Genomic DNA, 16,297 nt, shown 5'->3' with positions numbered 1-16,297 from the left:
AGTGTGACAGACACATTGCTGTCAGCCATCATTATTGAAAGTACCAAATTTCAGGTTTTCGTAGATAACATACCTCCCGAGAACACTTCAGAGCTTACCTAAATTGCATCTAATTCTACAAGATCCCATGATGCATCCAAGCAATCTACTAGTGGTATTCCATCAGTGTATATATAACCTTCAGTAGGTCATATGACCATATACTGTCCACTTCCACTAGTAACCTTGGTAAGAAAAGGTTTTTTTTAGGAAAAAAAACCCTCTGCACACAAATCACAACCACCGAATTATTGTAAAGCCAAGGATGAATGTCACAAGACACCCGTTATCCCAAGGGAAGAACCCTTCACCACTGGTGTCACCATCTCCACTGAAAAGAACCAAATTCTTCATGAACAACGTCTCATCCCCCAAGAAATGGACTCGCGTAGAAGAAGAGCGCAACATCCAGCTCCACTGCCAAGTAATCTCTGATGAAGCTAGAAAGCGTGGTGTCTCTTATCAGATTACCAATTAACATGGAGGACTAGATGTACTCAGTAAGGGCCTATCCTTCAGCCCATCGGTCCAGACTTATTTGACCTGGTTATTGATCTCAATCCTTTGACCTTGCAAAGATTCTTCAAAATGAAACATTCCAATGATCTTGAGAACTTCACGACCCCAAGAGACTTCGATGCACAATCCTTCTCCTCTGCCTCCCGAACAGATGAAGATACTCGACTTCATGCATTATTTATTGAACCCATTAATACGAATGTGAAACCACAGAGTTCTTTTTACCGTTTATAGAAACATTCCACCAAAAAGTGATAAAACACTTAATACTCATAAACTGACCAGTGACAATATAAATAAAGTACAAAGGAACCCTCTAAAAACTCTGGGTCTGCAATCCACCAGTCACTGTCTTGGATTTGATCCTCTAACGCCGCATACTCAGTATTTATAGTCGAAGCCATACAATTCATTCTTACAATTATTTCATGTATAGTGAAACCTTTAATATTCATCTAAAAGGGACCGCAATGGGCACAAAGCTCGCGCCATGCTACGCCAATCTTTACATGGGTCTCTATGAGGATACATCTATGAGCCACCCGTCGATTATCTTCCACGATATCTTAATCCTATGGGATGACCCAAGTAATACCATCCAGGTTTACATCAATCCTATTAATAGCAACGATTGGGGTCTGGAATGATCAGAAAATATCAACAAGGAGGACACGGTCTTTTTAGATCTAGAACTTTTTGCCACCGAGAACATTCATTCAAGAACCCACTTTAAAACTATGTACTCTGTTTTTTAGACTTCCACAGTTGCCATCTGAAGAAGTGGAAATTAAATGTCCCTTAGGGTGCCCCCACACGGGAGTTTGCATTTTTGGGCAGGCGAAAAACGCAGTGATAGGGCAAATGTTTTTCTGCTTTGTAAAGGGCGTTGTGCCTTTTTTCACTCAAGTCGAACAAATGATGGCTTCATATATAAATGTAGGTGCAAAGACACTCTCTATCTACACGTGTTTGCCTAGGCTGATGTGAGAAACATATTACTACAATAGTCCCTCCTTTTGTTTCTTAGAGCAGCTAGGAGAACAGCTAGCCAGGTCCTTACAAATGCCCCAGTGACCTAAGCTGGACTTCCTACACAACTTCCCCAAATCCCCCGACTGATGCCCTGTTAGTGCTCACAAGCAAAAGTATCTTGGAATAGGGCTGTAGGAATGGAGAGTTAATATAAAGCAAATTCAATATCAAAGTCAGTAGCTAAAACCTCGTAATACATAACAGCGACAGTTTGTCAATAGTCTTAGAGATGAATCCTCAAAGGCATGGAATACTGCAGCAGTCAATGAAAGCAATAGTAGCAAGAATAGTCACTAAAGTCCTAGCAAATGATGAAATCCAGTGGCTCCATCATCCGAAAGTATCAGTCCACCAGTCACCAAAGGGGTCAGAGAGGCCAGAATTTGCTACTACTTCCTTAGAGAGGCTGGTTAGACCCTTCAGAGCCTTCGTTATGGAACCACAGTTGTGAACAGAGATTGAACAACCTAGGAGAAGGCATATGTTCATCATGGTGGGAAGACTATCTTGAATGAGTGTATCCAATTGGATTCCCCCCTCCAGCTGAACGTCTGTAATGGTGGTCAGAAACACTCGTTATGGACCGTCAAGTCTGGGTTTTACCGCTTTGTTGACATGTCTTTTGGTAACCACCCAATTTCCTAGTTTCACAGAATGAGTTCCTTCTAAGGTGTCAGGATCTGGAAGGAAAGCAAACACTGGAGTATATACATTAGTTAAGCGGTTTGTGAGAGCAAGAACATAGTTTGTCATGCTACCAAGCTGCATCTGGAGTTATCACGGTCAATACAAGCCAAACCTTGGTGCAAACCCAAAAAGTACTTAATATGGACTGAGGCCTATTTTATCAGGTATTTACCTTACGGAGAAGAGTGCCCAGGGGGAGGCACTCGGTCCATGGTCTATTGAGCTCTGCCATGGCCTTCTGCATCGTGGTTTCTAAGGTACCATTTAAACTTTCTGCTCTACCACTGCTTTGTGGATGGTACGGAGCATAAAAGGCTTGTTCTACTCCCAACGCTTTCATTATTTTCTGCATAACTTCTCCCGTAAAGGGAGTGTCTTTGTCACTCTCAATTGTCTCTGGTACACGGTACCTGAATACCACCTCAGAGACCAGTTCTTGGCAGTGGCATGAGCAGTTAGGCCAGACTGGCTACCCTGAGAATAGGTCTAAGCAGAGCAGAACGAACTCGTACCTGCCCACCCTTGGCAGTTGGATATAGTCTCTTTGAAGACACTAGAATGGGTAGTGAGGACGAGGGGTGCACTGCATGGGAGCCTATACAGACCTCCCCACATTGTGTGTACTTAGCTGCCATGACGCTAAATCCTGGTGCAGACCAGTGTCTAGCAACCACATCTGTCTTAACTGTGTTTGATGGTTATGTATTTCCATGGGAGGCCGAAGCCATGATGGGATAGGGGCCTGTGGGAGACCAGGCTTGTTGGATACCATCCATTTATCTCCAGGTGTCTCTGCCCCTCCCACTGGTTCCCATTGTTCCTCTTGTAACTGAATCAACAGGTCATAATCCACAGATTGTCTGAGGGGGCACCTGTACCGCCCAAACCCCTGAAGGATCAAGTCTGTGCTTCTGTGTGGCTGTCTTCACAGCCTGATCAGCTGGGTGATTTACGGTTTCCTCTTTTGTGCCATCCTTGGAGTTGCCTTTTGTTGTGCTTTCAGGCCACTCTCTTGGGCAGCAAGAAGGCTTCCATCAGTGTCTGTACACCTTTTCTGTTTTTAATTGGTTTTTCATTTGCTTGTCAATAATGACCTCGCTCTCCAGATGGGGCCATAGTCAGGAGCAATGCCAAAGGCATAATGTTAGTCCATGTAGATGTTAGCCGCGTTGTCTTGAGCATGCTTGCATGCTTCTTCCAGAGCTAGCAATTTGGGCTGACATGTGAGATGGAAGGGGTTCATCCTTGACCACATCATGTAAGGTGAGCACAACATAACCTGTATAGAACTTGCCTTCTTAAGTATACCTCGATCCATCCACAAAGAGTGCAAAATCAGGGTTGTGTAATGACTCATCAACTTGACTGAATCCCCCGTCTCCTGGGCCATTAGGTAGTGCAATCATGTGTATCAAGCTGAGAGGAAAACGATCACATGATTTTCACTCTTCTCCCCTCCTTTTCCAGATATAGCATGGTAGCTGGGTTGAGGGTGTTGCAACACTGATATGTATGTAGAGTGAGATGAACAGAGCGCACTGTAGACGAAAGGGGCATTCTGTGAACCAAAGTTTGAGTGAAATCTGTGCCAGTATGAGCGGGACGTCATTTGGGCTAATACTGCCACAGGAAAATTCAAACCTATCTCAGAACATTTGTCAAGCTGCTGCTACTGTTTCTAACATAAGAGGGCGCCCCACGCAACATTGAAAGACTTGGTATTCCCAGGACTGATTAAAAAACTAGACCTGATTTTTTCCCCCCGCAATGCCTTGTTAGTTGGAACACAAAGATTTACTGCATAAGCATTCATCTACAAAGAAGTGCACTTCAGCATGGTACTTATTATTGCTTACCCTAGACTTCTGAGTTCATGAATCTAATGCCAGAACTGCGGTTTACACTGACACGTACATATACAAAGGCATAGAAAAAGGAAACCAAAAATGTGGATGAAATTGACATCCCACACTGAGTGGCCAGGCCTTAACTTTCATCCATCATTGCAGTCAAGTCTTTCTTTCTCATATAAATATTAATAACCATATAATTCTCTACACACTGATTACTGCATAGCATAAAAATTAACACAATTACTCTAACTCTCCTCATCTACATACAAATGCATTCAATCACTACTACCTCCCTCTGGGATTCCTCTTATCAAGGAGATGTTAGAGAATAGAGGTTATAAACAACTGTTTCCCCCTCTTACATGACATCACACTAAAAACACAACAGTAACACTGTTTAACAATTACACTCCCCACAAACCAATCACAGAACCTACATTTACACAAATAGCAGCAAGAATATACCTTAAGGTTCCTGTACCTTTCCTATTTGCACAAACTTGTACTAAAACACTAATTCACTTCATTCATGTTTGTCTTCATTACAAGTCTCTATTCATCTTATGCAAGCGAGTACTGCTCCCAGACTCCTATATTACAAGGTCAGTCACACTCTTTCCCTCCCTTCTCTGTGTGTCCGATACACAACAAATTCTGTGAGGTTGGAGGGGGAAGAAGGAGGGTAAAGGGAGGAAGCCGCTTCAGAAGGACCAAGCATTTTAATTTAAAAAAATGATTTAACCATTTGTGAGCTGCCCCCACCACACAGAGCCCGCATCCCAGCCATTGCCTGTCAGCTTCATTTAATGCTACTGTAGCCTTTTATTCCTTCACTGTCTTATCCCAGGACTATCTGCATTACATAATCATCCCTTCTTTCTCTGAAAAAGTCTGTTCTGCTGCCTACTATCCCTGATCCTTGTCAGTGCTACCGTCACCCATAGCAACCTGTCCCCTCACTGCCATCACCCATAGTAACCTGTCCCCTCACTACTGTCACCCATAGCAACCTGTCCCCTCACTAATGTCACCCATAGCAACCTGTCCTCTCAGTGTAGACACTACTGGACACTTACCTGAAGGAGACCATACATATTCCTCTGCTATGACTAAATATCCCGCAGTATCATCCTGACTGTATCTTATAGCGCACACTTAAAGGGGTTGTCCCGCGCCAAAACGTTTTTGTTTTTTTTTCAATAGCCCCCTCCCCCCCGTTCGGCACGAGACAAACCCGATGCAGGGGTTAAAAAAGAAAACCAGAGAGTGCTTACCTGAATCCCTGCGCTCCGGTGACTTCTTACTTACCTGGTGAAGATGGCCGCCGGGATCTTCACCCTCGGTGGACCGCAGGGCTTCTGTGCGGTCCATTGCTGATTCCAGCCTCCTGATTGGCTGGAATCGGCACGTGATGGGGCGGAGCTACAAGGAGCCGCTCTCCGGCACGAGCGGCCCCATTCAGAAAAGAAGACCGGACTGCGCAAGCGCGTCTAATCCGGCGATTAGACGCTGAAAATTAGACGGCACCATGGAGACGAGGACGCTAGCAACGGAACAGGTAAGTGAATAACTTCTGTATGGCTCATAATTAATGCACGATGTACATTACAAAGTGCATTAATATGGCCATACAGAAGTGTATACCCCCACTTGCTTTCGCGGGACAACCCCTTTAAGATCGACAACATATCAAGGCACAGAGGACACGGGATGGAGGGGTTCTGACTATACCTACACAATTCAGAGAAGGCGCTCATCATTGGTGTTGTGCACTACTACCAGTAAAAGCATTGGGATGCTAGGTAAAATGTACATCTATTGGAGATGAGAAGCCAGACTGTGCCTGCCATGGGGCTAAGATGGCGCTTGGGCAGCAATCGAAGGTATTGTTACAGCAGATTCTAAAATGGCCACCAGGGGAGTGGCCTGACTAAGAGTACTATTAAGCCAAGCAAGCATCTCGCCACGCCTTATTCCTTTGTGTGCATTGCCAACAAGTCCATCCAAGGGCTTTTATGGGGGTGGGGTCGGTGTAACAGGAGTAAGCGCATCATGTGCTACCTCCTCATCAAAGGAGGCAGCATCACCATTTGACTTCTTATTATCCACAATGGAAGAAGAAGCCACCTCCTCCATCTTCTCCAAGATACAGTAACTATACATGAATCCAGCATTTTAATTCCAATGCCCTTTCTTTTTTCCTTATCAGCATATTCTTCCCGAAAGGCTCATTTAGCCTACCTCCTGAGTTACATTCTGTAATCAACATCAACCTTCTCCAACTTGCTCACATCCTTTTTCTCTTCCATGTGGGATACCATCTGCGGTGCTGTGTAACATGTTCAACATCCACCCAATTGCTGCCTACATTATCCATTTAATGACCTATATACGCCACAGAATTACCGTGCTACTCCTAGATCATTATTCAGCAGGGACGCATACCTTGCACATCAGACGTGCCTTAACTGCTGGTTTCCGCCTTCTAGGCCCGCTATAGCACCTTGAAACTTCCCAGGAGTTAGTCAGTCCTAGTAATCCTTATGTATAGCAATACATCCACAGAGGCCGAGAGCGTCCAGGATAACGCCAAATATCACTAGAATGGATAAGTGTACAAAATTTACGAAGCACTTTATAAGGATATAAGGTATGATAAATGAGAGGAGGAAGAACTTAGGAGAGAGATCTCATGTCCTCGAGACCCTCCTTTTAGGAAGTGAAGAGCCAGTCAATAGAAGTCGATCCCATTCCTTTACTAATCCAAATGAGAGTAGGGAAAGTAAAACGAGGTAATAGAATATATACTGGAACCTATACAACCCAGGCGTGTAGGAGTCATCCATATACGCCAGTCCCAAGCCTGGATAAATGGGGAGGGTTAGGGAAAGACCTGGCGACCTACCCATTACACACTTTGCGTTGTAAACCCTATGAAAGACCTCTCAAACAATTTAGATATGGTATCCAATGGCCACCCCCACCCAGGCCAAAGTATTCTCTACAAGCTACTGGGGAAGAGCGAGGCCTGAGTACAAGTAGTCAGGGTTTCCTCATGGGGGAAAGCCCTTGTGAAGCCCAGCTGCTGATGCACCTCATGATGGAAGGAAAGGACTGTGTTGTACTAAAGCTCACATACGCGTAACATGGAATGTGCGCGGCATGAGTCTAGGAAAACTGGAGATTGTAAAACACCATATAACAAGACTTAACATTGATATTCTTGGGATTAGTGAATTGCACTGGACGGGTAATGGATATTTTCAGTCCGATGACTTCACATTGCACTATGTGGGACACGAGGAAATCAAGAGGAATGGAGTTGCCTTTATTACAAACAAGCAGACCTCAAAGGCAGTAGAAAGTTCTATAACGATCAGCGACCGTATCATTGCCATCCGGATACGTGGTAAGCCAGTGAACATCTCAATCTTACAGGTCTATGCCCAACGACAGATGCCAATGAGGAAACCATTGAAGATTTTTACGCTAACATCCAGAAAACTCTAAACGAAAAGCCAAAGAAGGACATTATTTACATTATAGATGGCTTCAATTCTAAAGTCGGCAGCCAGCAGCAACCATCATAGGAAGAGTCCGGTTTGGTGAAAGAAATGAAGTTGGTGATCGCCTCGTACAGTTCTGCCAAGAAAATTGTCTCAAGATAGCCAACACATGGTTTATGCAGCCCAAACGCCAACTGTCCCCGTGGACATCCCCCAAAGGCGGACTGTCAATGTGGACATCCGTGAAACTCCAACTGTACACATGGACATCCCCCAAATGCCGACTGTACACATGGACATCTCCTAAACGCCGACTGTATACATGGATATCTCTCAAACACTGACTGTCCACGTGGACAACTCCCAATGGCCTCCATCGAAATCAGATTGATTACATCCTGAGTACTCATTGTTGGAGAAGATCAGTCATTGCAATAAAGACCTTTCCTGGCGCCGACTGCGGCACTGATCATGAACTCCTTGCAGCTAAGATCAAGATCAAATTCCGGAGCATTAAGAAAGTCGCTCAATTGAGAAAATTTGTCACCTTTAAAATCCCCCAATCATACACTATTGAGGTTGCTATTGGACCACACCGGTACCGATCTGATGACCTTGTTGCCAGGTGCCAAATTGGTAGATATGGAAGCCCGTGGTGAGGAGATTTGCTAGCAATTATCTATCAATAGCATGAAATCACTTCATGTTATGTCAAGACACTTCTCCATGAGAACTCAATGAATTCTATTTTAGGTGACAAAGCTGATTGATCATAAGGCTTATTGACATCTACCAAATAGTCTCAAAGCTCTTAAGGCTCGTCTAGACCTGGAAATCACTGCAGTCAGGATATTGTTGTTGCATTTAGACACAACGATTATCTCTCAAAAGCCGTCTTTTGAGCGATAATCGTTGTGTGTAAATGTTCACCCATTGCGCAGATTTCGTTAAGCCGTTGCTCATTGTTGTCTTGCAGCATGCTGAAAGACGACGATGAGCCTTATCAGGGATTCACAGCGGGATGCAGCGGATACTATTGTTTCAGCTGTATCCAGTCCCTGATAACAGGCTCAGTATGAAGAACAGAGCGGTCCAGCTCTGTTCTCCATACCTGGCACAGAGCGCTCAGCTGTATAACAGCCAGGCTCTCTGTGCAGAAAACATCTGGATGCAGAAGGCAAGTGGGGACACCCTGCTTGTCTTCTGCATCCTCCACTCCCAGCACTCGGCTGTATAACAGCTGGGCGCTGGAGCGGGGGAACAGCTGTATGCAGAAAACAAGCGGGGGCACCTTGCTTGTCTTCTGCAGCCTCCGCTGGCAGCGCAAGGTGAGTGATCTTGAGCAATCTTCTTGCACTGTAAATGACACAATGATCATCGCTCAAAAGTCGCTTGAGCGACATCTTTTGAGCGATTATCATTGTGTCTAAATCAGCCTTTAGACAATACTTCTGCAATAGTTGTGTGTCTTCTCAGTTAACATAGCTTAGCCTTATTTAATTTATCTGTTGACTTCTTATCTTACAATCCTAGTTACCGGCACTACAAAGCATAGGTTTTAGTCTTCTATTTAAGGGTCAATAGTCCAATACAAGGTAAGAAACATACACTTATTACACTCTGAAACTTAACCCTTTATATGCCATGACATTTCCCCCTTTTGTTTCTTATCTTGTCCCAGAACAACAGTAAATATTTGAGGTACTTCAGTCCATCCTAGCGATGTCTGCCAGCCTTTACATTACATTTCACTATTGTTCTGACCAATACAAGAATAATCATAGCCGGGTGAACATAAGAGCTGGGCATACATACCATCATGTGCTGGGCATACATACCATCATGTGCTGGGCATACATACCAAACATAAGAGCTGGGCATACATACCATCATGTGCTGGGCATACATACCATCATGTGCTGGGCATACATACCAAACATAAGAGCTGGGCATACATACCATTTTGTGCTATCATAGTGGGGATCACCTTTTTAGCAGATTTGGCTAATATGCAGCGTATACAAGATACTACACAACAACCTACTACTACAAAAGCAATTACTATAATAGTCAAAGTGGTAAGAAGAGACGTGACCCAAGCACTCCATTGTCCAACAATGTCCTCCAACCATGATGGAAATGGATCATAAACACCAATAACAATAGATAGACTTAGTAGTCCGTGCAAAGCTTTAGTCACTGATCCCCCCCCCGGAGCCGTGTTGTTGGGGATGTAGGTGCAGCATGAATCCCCAATCATCTTGCAGACTCCTCCTTTTTCTGCTATTGGCATGTCCAAAGCAAGACGGTTCTGGAAGGCCATAGAGGATGTTGGTCCTAGTTGTTCCGCTAATCCTTGTATGGCATCTCTGGGGTAGTTTACAAATCTCTGTTGATTATAATTTATATAATTAATCCAATCAATATTATTATTAATTGTGCACCAAGGACAACGGAATGATTTGATTCCTCCTGTCATCTGGTTTCTGGCTTTAAACTCATTTGGCCCTCCCCTGGGTACCCCTATTCCATCGATATAAATACCTGCATCATAAGATCCACCAGGGAGATTACATGGCAGTCCATGCAGAGATTATTTATGTCCTGGTGGGATGTGATTGTGTATCCTGTCCACCCAGCTGTGAACACCTGAAAGGGGAGGAGTACCTTTGTAGGTGCGCACTTACCTTTCCACAATCTGGGCAGGGTTGCACACATCCTACTATCACCAGAAATCCACCAGACATCCTGCAATGGAGGTAACATATGTTCACATTGAACCTGTAATAGCTGAGGAAAGTATAGGCCTAGACGAGGGGCCAGACCAAACAGAATCTCATAAAGACTGAGACCTGTCTGTTTGGTGGGCGTGTGTCTTATTGAAAGCAGAGCCAAGGAAAGACACTCAGGCCGAGGTCTGTTCAATTTGGTGTGTGGAATGTCTGTTCTTTGCCTAACATCCCTGCCATATCAGTAAAGTGAGCACCACGGTCACTCTCAATGGTTTCTGGGACACCAAACCTACAGACCACTTCAGAAAGAAGCTTTTTGGCTGTATTTTTGGCATTAGACGCAGAAACGGGGTAAGTCTCCAGCCAGAGAAGAGAGCAATACATACAAGGACGTACTGAAATGGTCCAGATTTAAGGAAGTTGTATGTAGTCAATCTGCAACCTCTGGAAGGGGTACAAGGGCCTAGGAGTGTGTTTAGAAGGGGTTTTCACAGTCCTACCTGGGTTGGACAATGCACAAGTCATACATCCCTGAGTATAAGAGGCAGCAACTACAGAGAAACCGGGCGCATACCAATACCTGGAAACAAGATCACACATTGCAGTTTTAGAGGCATGCGTGAGGTCATGTGTTATGGAGGCTAGCACTGGAAACAAGGCTCTTGGAAGACAAGGCTTCCCGTGAAGTGTCCACATGCCACTGGAATCTGAAGTGGCTCCTTTTGCTTACCAACCCGACACTTCATGGGAAGATGCTTGTTTCTGAAAAGACAAAAGAAGATGTTGTGAGACATTTAGCAACGGTGACATGTCGTCTTCTTCTTGGCAGGTGGCCAGAACTGCCGGTGTGAAGGGTAGCAGGGCTGCTTCTTTGGTTGCTTGGCCTGCCAAGACATATCTAGAGTCTGTGTAAATGTTAGCTGTCTTGTGCCAGCGTACAAGTGTGTGTAAGGGCCTGCAGTTCAGCTTGGTGGGCTGAGACGTGTGCAAGTAATGACTGTTGATGAAGGACAGGTGTTTTTGTGGTGACCGCATAGTCAGTGGGAAATTGTCCATTTACAGCATACCTGGAGCCATCAATGAGCAAGGTTAAGTCAGGACTAAGTAGTGGAGTGTCCTTGATGGAATCAAACCCACAAGTTTCCATCTGCATGAGCTGGGCGCAGTTGCGAAGTTCTTCTTGAGTTGCTTAGTCAGTGTCATCCTGTTCCGGTAAAAGAATAGCAGGATTCAAAGTCTGACAGCGGGTGATGGTAACGTTGGCAGGCATCAGGAGGGCACATTGGAGTCTCAGACAACGGGCTGCAGACAAGTATTTGGGCTTCACCTTTGTTAGAATGGCAGAGATATCATGTGGTGCTAACAGTTGTACCTCATGATCCAGAACTAGGTCTGCTGACTTGTCTAACATCCTGAAGACTGCCTCTACTGCTCGTAAACAGGAAGGTGATCTCGGACGACGGGGGTCTAACCTGCTGGAGTAGTAGGCTACGGGTCGTTGGTGCCCTCCGTGCTGCTGCGTGTCCATTGTTCTCATTGCTGTAGAACCTGAAGGGTTTGTCGTACTTGAGCAGGCCCAGGGCTGGGGCTGCCAAGATGGCTACTTCTGTAAGTTGGAGGGGTTCTTTCTTGAGACAGTCATACGGCGGCTACATCAGCTGCGAAGCATTCACAATCCATGATCTACAATAAGAAACAAGTCCTAGAAAGGTACATATTTTAGAGACAGAAGCGGGTACCTTAATGTCCATAACGGCAGATTTACGGTCCTGAGTGAGATGACGAGCTCCTGACGTGTGACAATGTCCACGAAAAGTCACAGATGAACAACAAAACTGGAGCTTCTTGTGTGACGCCTTACATCCGTTCTTTATAAGGAAGTGAAGAGAGATTGAAGCTTCTACGCATGTGACTTTGTCTGGAGCACAGAGCAAAAATCATCAACGTATCATAACAAAACAACAGCCTGTGATTCAGGTTGCCAGCCTTCCAACACTTGGCCCATGAGCTGTGAGAACAGGGAGGGTGATATCTGAGCTCCCTGCAGCGTCACAGCCCAGGTATATTGTTTGCCTATGTGTGTGAAAGCAAACAAATACCTGCCGTCTTTTATACAGAGGGATGGAGAAATACATGGCAATGGGACTCCTGGTTCCAACCTAACCTGAACTGGTGGTACTGCTAGTCTGCCTATATCCGCTGTTCCCTCACTCCAAAGGCGGGCTGGAACTTGTTGTAAGCATTGTTCCAGCTCCTCCTCTGACAACAAAGGTGTGCATACGGCTATAGGGGTTCCTGAAGACTGACAACATGCAGCTAGTATACAGATTTCTTTCTCTGCTAACTGACCCGTGATTTTACCCAACCCATCCTCCCTGACCTCTGAGGTGTGGATTTACTGCAGCAAATCCGCTCCTAATAGGTTGTGAGGAGGGGTTTCAATAACCAACAATCAAGTAGTCAGAGAACAATTGGTTGTGAACTTCACTTCCATTGGCTTAGACAAAGGAGTATCTTTTGGTGTTCCATCTACTCCTACACATAAAAGGCTTTGTTTACTGACGTCACTCTCTTTGACACGTCTGCTGTGTATTACACTAGTGGCTGCTCCAGTGTCTACCAGAAAGGGGAGAGGACCTTCTGAACCTACAGTCAGAGACAATAGGTACTGGGCCTCTTCTGGATTTGCTAACTTGCAAAGGGCAGACGTCATCAATGAATAAAGACACCGGATTGCCTGTTTCCTAATGGTCAGGGGAGGATGGTCTGGATTTGGACTGTCCATTCTGAGCCTTAGGAGGTGCCCTACATTGTCTACGCATGTGGCCCTGTTTGCCACAGTTGTAGCAAGTGATAGGTTTTCAGGATTCATCATTGTCCTGGTTTACAAGTACTGTGATACAGGAGCCTAGCTCAAAACCGCAGACAACTTGAAGAAGAGCCTGAGCCTCTAGAGTGCGCCATTCAGGACGGGTGGCTTCTAGTTTGTCCTTCAGGGTCTTTATAAGACCTCCCACAAAGGCTTGCGTAAGAAGTTGGGCATGTGCAGGGACATTAGGACTGTATCCCAAGTCCCTCCACGCTACCAGAATCCTAGACAAAAACTTTTCTGCTGATTCTGCCTAACATCATGCAGGGTAATTCCTAACTCTGTCATATGCTTCGAAGCCCAGTCTTTCAGATAACATAGGAAAGTAGCCCCCGAGCCCGACACCTTAGGGTCAAGTGGTGGATTAAACTCCTCCATCATCAAGGGGAAGAAGAAGGGATCAGCCTTATGTCTGGCCACTTCTAGGTCTTTATAACAGCAGTCATAGACTCCTGCTAACTGTAGACAAGCTCTATAGGACCCCGTGGGTTGTTTCTCAGGATCTGGCATTGTTAGTAATATTATCTTTCTCATTCTGTACTTACTGACACCATCATTTTCAATTCTTTCTTCTATCCTACCTTTAGCAACCAGGCGGGCACATCTGTCCCAACCTTCAGCTGCCTCCAGGAGTTTAGCATCTTTAAAACTGCCTTTATATTCTATCATTGCATTAGGGAACTTAGATCATAGAATAGCCACACTGTGACAATTAACCAACCTATTGATACTATTATGGCCTTCAAACACATGGAGTTACACATTCATTCAAACCTAGACAACGAGACAGCTTATTTGACAGGGTTCTTTGTCATATAAAATAGACCGAGTTTAGACCTTAAATGAACCACTCAATATAAAGGAACACACTTATCCAACTTTGAGCAGACAGAATCACAGAGACACAATGAGGGATAAGAATAACAGTTCCTTACCAGCCGGCTTTGTCCTGATTATGGGTCTGTGCATTCTGTCCGTTCAAGAGTAAGTCAGGTCACAGCTTCTGGTCACTCGGTCCCTGTTCAGGCGTCAGCTGTTATAGGACCACACCGGTACCAATCTGATGACCTCGTTGCCAGGTGCCAAATTGGTAGATATGGAAACCCGTGATGAGAAGATTTGCTAGCATTATCTATCAATAGCATGAAATCACTCCATGTTATGTCAAGACACTTCTCCATGAGAACTCAATGAATTCTACTTTATTATGAACATTGCCAACTCTTATACAGAAAGAAGAGGGAGTATTCAAAAGTTACTTGGTACAAAGATTAGTGTTACATAGGTGACAAAGCTGATTGGTCATAAGGCTTATTGACATCTACCAAATAGTCTCAGAGGCTGGTCTTAGATATGGAAATCAGTGCAGTCAGGATATTGTTGTTGCATTAGACACTATTTCTGCTATAGCTGTGTGTCTTCTCTGTTAACATAGCTTAGCCTTATTTAATTTGTCTGTTGACTTCTTATCTTAAAATCCTAGTTCCTGACACTACAAAGCATAGGTTTTAGTCTTCTATTTAAGGGTCAATAGTCCAATACAAGGTAAGAAGCATACACTTATTGCATTCTGAAACGTAACACTTTATATTCCATGACATGGTAAAAAAAAACTATTTAAACTGCTTGGCACATCAGAAAAGCATCCAGAGGAACTACGGTGCGCTTTATATATATGGAAACCGCCAGTAAGCATCTCACGTATAAGAAGCAGGAAACACAACGCTATTGGTTGTCTGAGCAAACCCTCAGAACAGCCAATAAAAGAAGAGCAGCAAAGACAAAGTACAGCACCTAAATACAGATTTTTACTGATCAGCAAGGAAATATAAGGAAATGGACTGGAATGAGTGTTGCAAACAACTGGAAGCAGAAGCCATGAAAGGCCATAACAGAGGCCTATTCTCACAGGTCAAGATGGCCCGAAAACCTTTCTTGTCACGCAACGGCACAATCAAAGGCAAAAATGGTAAGGAAATGAATGACCAACCGAGTATAAACGATAGATGGAGGGAATACTCAAAGGAACTATATGCCTGCAGCCACATACCTGGACCATTGCATGAAGTGGAGGCGGTGGACTTGGAGAAGTGGTTATGGCAATGAAATAACTAGCCAAAAATAAAGTGCCAGGCATAGATAACTGTAGAGCAATCACCCTCATTCTGCATGAAAGCAAGATCCTTCCCAAAATTATACAGGAAAGACTGACATCAGTAGTTGCAGAGGCGCTCCCTGATGCACAGGCAAGAGTCTGGTGAGGGCGCGGCACCCGCTACCATATTGCAAACCTGCGATGGACCATGGAAAAAGCGTGAGAATAACAAAAGAATATCTACATGTGCTTCATCGACTACATCAAGGTCTTTGACTGTGTCACCACATAGGGCGCCCCCTACAAGAGCTGGGCATATCAGCACATCTAGTCAGCTGATAAAAATCACTTTATCCCAATCAAGAAGCCACTGTGAGAACACAGTATGGGGACACAGATTGGTTTGGGATCGGCAAAGGTGTCCGACAGGGCTGCATTCTCTCTCCCTTCTTGTTTAACCCTATATGCGGAAGTGATCGTGCAGAAAATGGACCGAGGCGGATTGGAAACCGAGGTGAAAATAAGTGGAAGAGGGGCGCACAAACCGGAGCTCCGCTGCCGCCGACATTAAAAACCTGAGGATACAGCATACCTTAACCCAAGGACAAGATGGTGAAAGAGGGCAGAAAGAAAGGAGACCTGCCGCCGACGAACGGGAGCCCAATCAGCAAGTTCCTACACTCCCAGAGCGCCATAGAAGCTGAGAAACAGCTCCCCAACATGGCGCCGGTCAGCCACGTGGAGCCGGCGCTGCAATATGCTGGAGGTGCGGGAGCTCCGCTTCCCCGTCGGGAACCAAAACTACAGCCACACCGGCAGAACGAGGGGGACAAGGTAGGAGATATGGGCTCACAACCAGGCTTACCTGCCTCCACAGCCCCTCCAGCCCTAGTTACAGCCGGGCACACGCCATGCAGCTCTGCCTGTGAACAGCCAGCAGCTCCAGAGGGGAGACAGAGAGCCCC

The sequence above is a fragment of the Eleutherodactylus coqui genome, chromosome 6, assembly GCF_035609145.1.
Source record: "Eleutherodactylus coqui strain aEleCoq1 chromosome 6, aEleCoq1.hap1, whole genome shotgun sequence".
Classification (NCBI taxonomy): domain Eukaryota; kingdom Metazoa; phylum Chordata; class Amphibia; order Anura; family Eleutherodactylidae; genus Eleutherodactylus; species Eleutherodactylus coqui.
Note: the sequence above shows the minus strand (reverse complement) of the source record.